The 5,562-nt window shown below is 35.8% G+C and overlaps 1 long non-coding RNA gene across 1 annotated transcript; it reads left to right on the top strand.

The window, feature by feature from the left end:
* The first annotated feature begins 607 nt into the window (after nucleotides 1–607).
* Nucleotides 608–5,216, top strand: LOC102020564. Its single transcript, XR_263685.2, has 3 exons — nucleotides 608–718; nucleotides 4,182–4,383; nucleotides 4,922–5,216. It is a non-coding gene; the product is annotated as an uncharacterized LOC102020564 (long non-coding RNA).
* The last annotated feature ends 346 nt before the right edge of the window (nucleotides 5,217–5,562 follow it).

Below are 5,562 nucleotides of genomic sequence, written 5' to 3'. Positions count from 1 at the left end.
GGGATTTAGCTCAGTGGTACAGAGCCTGCCTGGCAAGCGCAAGGTCATGAGTTCAATTCCCAGTACCGGAAATAAATCAAAACCAAAACCAAACCAAAACAAAAAGAATAGCTTGGAAGACTTATTAAAGCATGGAATACTACACTGTATTTCTCTTATAGTAGATCTCTTGTGGGACCTGTGAACTTGCATTTCTGACAAGTTCCCTCTTGAAGTTGCTGGTGTTTCTGTAGGGAACCCACTTTGAGAACCACAGCAGTAAAGAAGATACTATACTTGGGCCCACACCCTCCTTCGGTGGTAAAAGTTGGTTTTCAATAAATAAATGATATCATTTGTCATGAGAAGAATAAAACATATACTAAGTAGTTTTCAATTGATCTATAAATAACAGCATTCACTTCTCAGAACAAATTAAAATATTAAGTTGGAATAATAAATTGTTTTCTAACACTTTCAGATTCCGTAAGTCTTTTGATAGTAACTAGCAACTACTTCAGACAATACAACTTCTAATTAAAAGGCAAAAAAATGATCAATTCTTGAGGTCATTCAGTTCTAAATTCTTCATAGGAATTGAGAATCTTCTGATGTGCTTAAAGTGAAACCATAAATTGCATTAAACTGTAACACTCACTGTGGAAAGTTAAAGCAGGAGTTAAATTTCGATGATTAAATATTTACAGCTTATCTCTGTGAAAAGACTGACGCATGTAGGGTAAGCAAAAATATTCCCCAAGAACACAGGGAGGGAAAATGAGAATGAATTTAAATGAAGTAAGATATAATATTTTAAGTAGAATTCTTGTTTATGTTTTTTCATAATTCATTTTTAGAGAAACTTTCTTCCTTGAATCTCTTCCTTTGGCAAAATTAAACCTGAAATACCTCCAAAGTTTACCTAATGTTAGATGCTAAAGGAAATGCCACATCCTTGATCCTGATTCTAAGGGAAACATTTGTGTATTGGTCATATAGAGTCCTTTATCACAGAAGAAGGGAGTATGAATTTACCACGCAAAAGTCACTGCATGAAACTGTATGAAATGTTTCAATTATTTCTATAATAACATTTAACATGTTCCAGATATAGTACATTAAGCATACAGCCAAGAAATGTTCCAAGCCTATGCTGTTTTTCATTTTGCTGCATTATAAGTGCATGAAACACATGTTAGGAATATATTTCATATTCTGCATTTGTAAAATATCAAATTTATATCAGTAAAAACCACAAAGGCAGAACAGGAGCTGCCCCCAGAGCACGGCCATTTTGCAATCAAACTTTTAACACCACATTATCATTTTAAAGAACAAATCTCCTGGTTGAAATGGAGAAAATGATTTTCACAACTCGTGGTAATTTTCCTTATGTATTTATTTCACAGGCTTCAAAACACACACTCAACAAGAATTAGTCTCCAGTTTCTACTTTGTAATACATGCCATTCTCAAAGTACACGTTAAAAAATAAAATTAATTCAATGTGATTGCTTTTATTCCATTTTATAACACAGATCTACTTTAGTGCAATTCTTGAAGTTTAGTCCAATCCATCTGAATGCTACAGTTCCTCAGATTATTCTGTAATAAAAATCTATCAAGAAAGAGAGTTATTCCTCTAGGACCTATGTACATTTATTTGCAAACATCAGACCACTTTGCTAGTGTATTTTCTGTCTCAGATGAAATGTTGGTAAGTACTTTATGTGAAATCTCATTATGCTACTGAGCTTTCTGTCATTACTAAATATTAAGGCTTTTCCCCCATGTCTTACCCTTTGTAATTATAGATGATAGTATATTATACTACACTATTTTATTATAATTACAGATGACATAGATTTGCGTAGTCCCAGTATAACTTGTCCTAGATTGAATTACTTGCTAATAATAAACACTGTGGTGATTGGATTCTATTGGCCCTTGCTCAAATTTACAAATCCTAAATTATGTATTTCTTGGTCAGTCTGACAAATCCTGGTCAGTTTAAGATACATCTGAGGTGAGCTGATTCCCAAATACCATCTGAATATAGATCTGAAACTCTTACTACCCTGGCCTCTTTACTGCTATTCAGATCATTTGGAATGAGCTAGACTGTAAGAAAGCATCTGATGGCTGTGTTTTGAAAGCCCATAACCACAGCAGGCAAACTCAAAAGACTCTCGCTCTAGATACTTTTCTTCACTTTGCCCTTCTTTGAAATTCTGCAGCTCTAAAAAATCTTTAGAACATGCTTCATTTTGCACACAATGACTTGCTCTGTTTTTAATTTTTAAAAATTATATATGTGTGCATCTGTGAATTGTGTGTACATGTAGAGATGGATCCAATACCTTTCATCTTAAAGATAATTATGTAATTTTATAATTTTCTCTTCATGAATGTGGCTAACTTTTATTATAGCTTATTTTATATTATCCAAATCATCCTTTTTCCTCATTTTAATTTTCCCAAATAGATATCTTTATAATGTTCCACTCTGAGGTACAGAGAAACTATATGATATGCTAAGGTTGACTGCAGTTATTTGAACTCCCTTAGAGAGATAACAGTATAAGTATGATTGCCTCTGCTCTTAATCAACTCTAGAATATCTTGAATAACATATGTGTATTTTTGCCTCAATTCTTATAATAGTATAACCTTCCTCTTGTTGGCAAAATAAGTAGAATTGTAAATGATAAATCTTACACTTGAGGATGGAACATCAATAGATATATTTTATATTATAAATTTTAAAATGTGATATACCCTGTCTTAGCCTTTCAATAAATATACAGTATAGATTCCAATCAAACTGAAATTCCTGCATCCTAATCCCTCCATTCACTGAGAATCTACCCATTCTCCAGGCTCAGCTCCAAGGCTACATCATCCCTCGATAATGTCTATGATTTACCTTGTCAGTCATCTCTGCTGAGAGTCTGTGGGAGTTTCCCTGAGCTCTTGGGACCATCACTCTTGGGTTGACAAGACTCCAGTGACTTTGGTCTTTCCTGAGGACACTGCTGCTCTGTCCTCTCTGGATATTGCTGACTCAGAAGGTGTCACCTCAATGTTTCCTAGCCTCCCAATGGCTTCAGCTTACTGTTCTGTCCATCATGGTTGGGTTTTCTTAGCCTCTCTTTCCCTGGTTGGAGCCCTGTCACCATTCAAATCCTATTTCAAGGCTACCACTCCAGGAGGATGTGTCTGAACATTGTCTACCTAGCTTCCATTTTTCCTAGGCCACTCCTCACTCACTCCACTATTGGCCTTGTACTTATCACAGGTACAATCCTTGCGTGTTCTTTTTCACATCTACAACTCTCCTTCAAGATTAGTGACCAAAAAATACAGGCTGTAGACCAAATTCAACCAGATGATTGCCTATACAAGTACAAGTAGTTGTGCCTGAGCACAAACACACCCACTTGCTTATTCCTTGCCAATGGAGGTCTTAGTGGTGTAATAGAAGAGTTGAGGTGTGACAGAGATGATCCGACTCATAGAGCTAGGTATATTTGCTACCTGGCCTTTTGTGGAAAAATATTTTCAATCCCTGTTCTTGATCAAAAGCTCCGAGAGGACAAGGTTAAGTGAAAAAGAGTATTTGGGTTAACAGGAAGTGCGGGAGTACCTGGAGTCAAATTCAAGCTCCATTAATTATTTAACTGTGTGACATTGAATTAGTTGCATGACATCCCTGTTCCTCAGTTTTCTCATTGTTAGGTAGAGATACTAGTAATAGATGACTTATCAATTATTATGAAGCTTTAATGAATTAATGCCGATAATATACAGAGGCTGGCATATGGCATGTAACACTACAGAAGTGACACTACAGAAGTGACAGCTAATATTATCATTAATTGATGATTTCTCAGTGCCTGACTAAAAAATATGTAGTCAATAAGGAGAAAATAAAATAAAATAATAAAATAAAAAAAATAAAATGACCTTCTCTTTTGATACCACCATAGTTTGTTTGGCTTTTGTAGTAAGGTATGTTATGTTTTATATTAGATTAAAATACTCATGTCATAATATCTTTCTCCTGAATCATTTGAGGGCATGGATTGTGCCGTGTTATGTGTGAATCCCTGGAGTGACCAACAGTGGACAAACCCAGTGAAATGGAAAACACTGCCTGCCAATCATTACTTTTTAAATTCATTCTTATTTTTTATTTTTAGAGTAACAAATCTGTGGATGATATTTTGCCATAGATGGTACAAAAATGCTCCACAGTCTCGTACTTCAAGAATATTATAAATTAATAGGGAAGAAAAACTCATACAAAACACAAAGACTTTGCTACTATCCAACTTGCCAGGAGTACTAGGTGGTGAGACATTCCACAGGAGGAAAATATCATCCACAGCATCACAAAGAAAGGTATCATGAAACTGTATAAACAGCTCTTTCCCTTTAACAGAACCATCTAGAAAACAATGCACTTGATTCTATTTTTGGTGGATTGTTGACCATTAATTTTGCTATTTTATGAATTAAATTGTGGGTATTTCTACCTAAACTAATTAATCTACCTGTGAACAGATCAAATTGATGAAGGGATATAAAGAAATTGGTGAGCTTTTTTTTCTGAAACCTTCTGGCATGTTTGAGATGTATTCCTTCAGTATTTTAGCAGCATATTAAGGAGTTACTTAAAAATTAGTGAAGTTACTTACCCTTATCAGGATATCAGCATGTAATAAAATATTCCCTGTTACCAGCAAGCAAGATTAATATTCTGCAGAAAATATGAACCACAGCAAAGAGCTATGAGAAAACTTTTTATGCCATCTTTCCCACGAAGAAGGCCTTAACCAATTGAAATGTCACAATCACTTAAAATAGTTCATCACATAGGCATGTGTAGATTGTGTGTGTGTGTTTCCGTAATATCTCTTCACTTCTTTTTACTCTGTAGAAATGGCTTGACCCAAATGCAAACATGCCTGGCAAGATGTGTTATACTTCACAAACCGCTAATCAGACCAGAGAATCCAGGAGCGTGATGCCAGCTCAGCTGAGGCCTGCAGTGTCTGCAGTTAACATTGTCAAGTCTTCCCTGACTGTAAACAGTTACCTCACATTACCTCAGAGCATGAGGCTGTATTTGTGCGTGAGGGCTGGCCACCACAGCCTCGCTTAGCTGAAATTCTGGCTTCTGGAAGTCATTTTCTACCACGTGCATGCTTCAATAAATCTGCAAAATAACTTAAGCAAAGAGACCCAGGGTGATTTTTCTTCTTTAGTTTTTTTTTCTCCCCACCCCCACTCAACTAAGCTGTAAAACTAAGTCCTCCTTTATCACAAAAGTCTCCACTCTGTAATCCAATTGACTTTCAGGGTTTGCTTTTGCACATGTTTGTCTCTTCCTGTGCCACTAAATCGTATCAGCTGCTGTGGATTTGTGGCTGATGGTGATTGCTGAGGTGGGAGAGACAGGGGCTGCATTTGTTGGCTGCCTTTGCATCAGACATACGGATCAAGGATTACGGTTTTTGATGCTGGTGGAGTTTGCTAGGTATATAGGTTATTCAGTCCATTTTTTATTTTTAATTTGAT

This window comes from Chinchilla lanigera, unplaced genomic scaffold, assembly GCF_000276665.1.
Source record: "Chinchilla lanigera isolate Chin_1 unplaced genomic scaffold, ChiLan1.0 scaffold00077, whole genome shotgun sequence".
Taxonomy (NCBI): Eukaryota; Metazoa; Chordata; class Mammalia; order Rodentia; family Chinchillidae; genus Chinchilla; species Chinchilla lanigera.
This window is presented reverse-complemented; position numbering and strand designations above follow the sequence as displayed.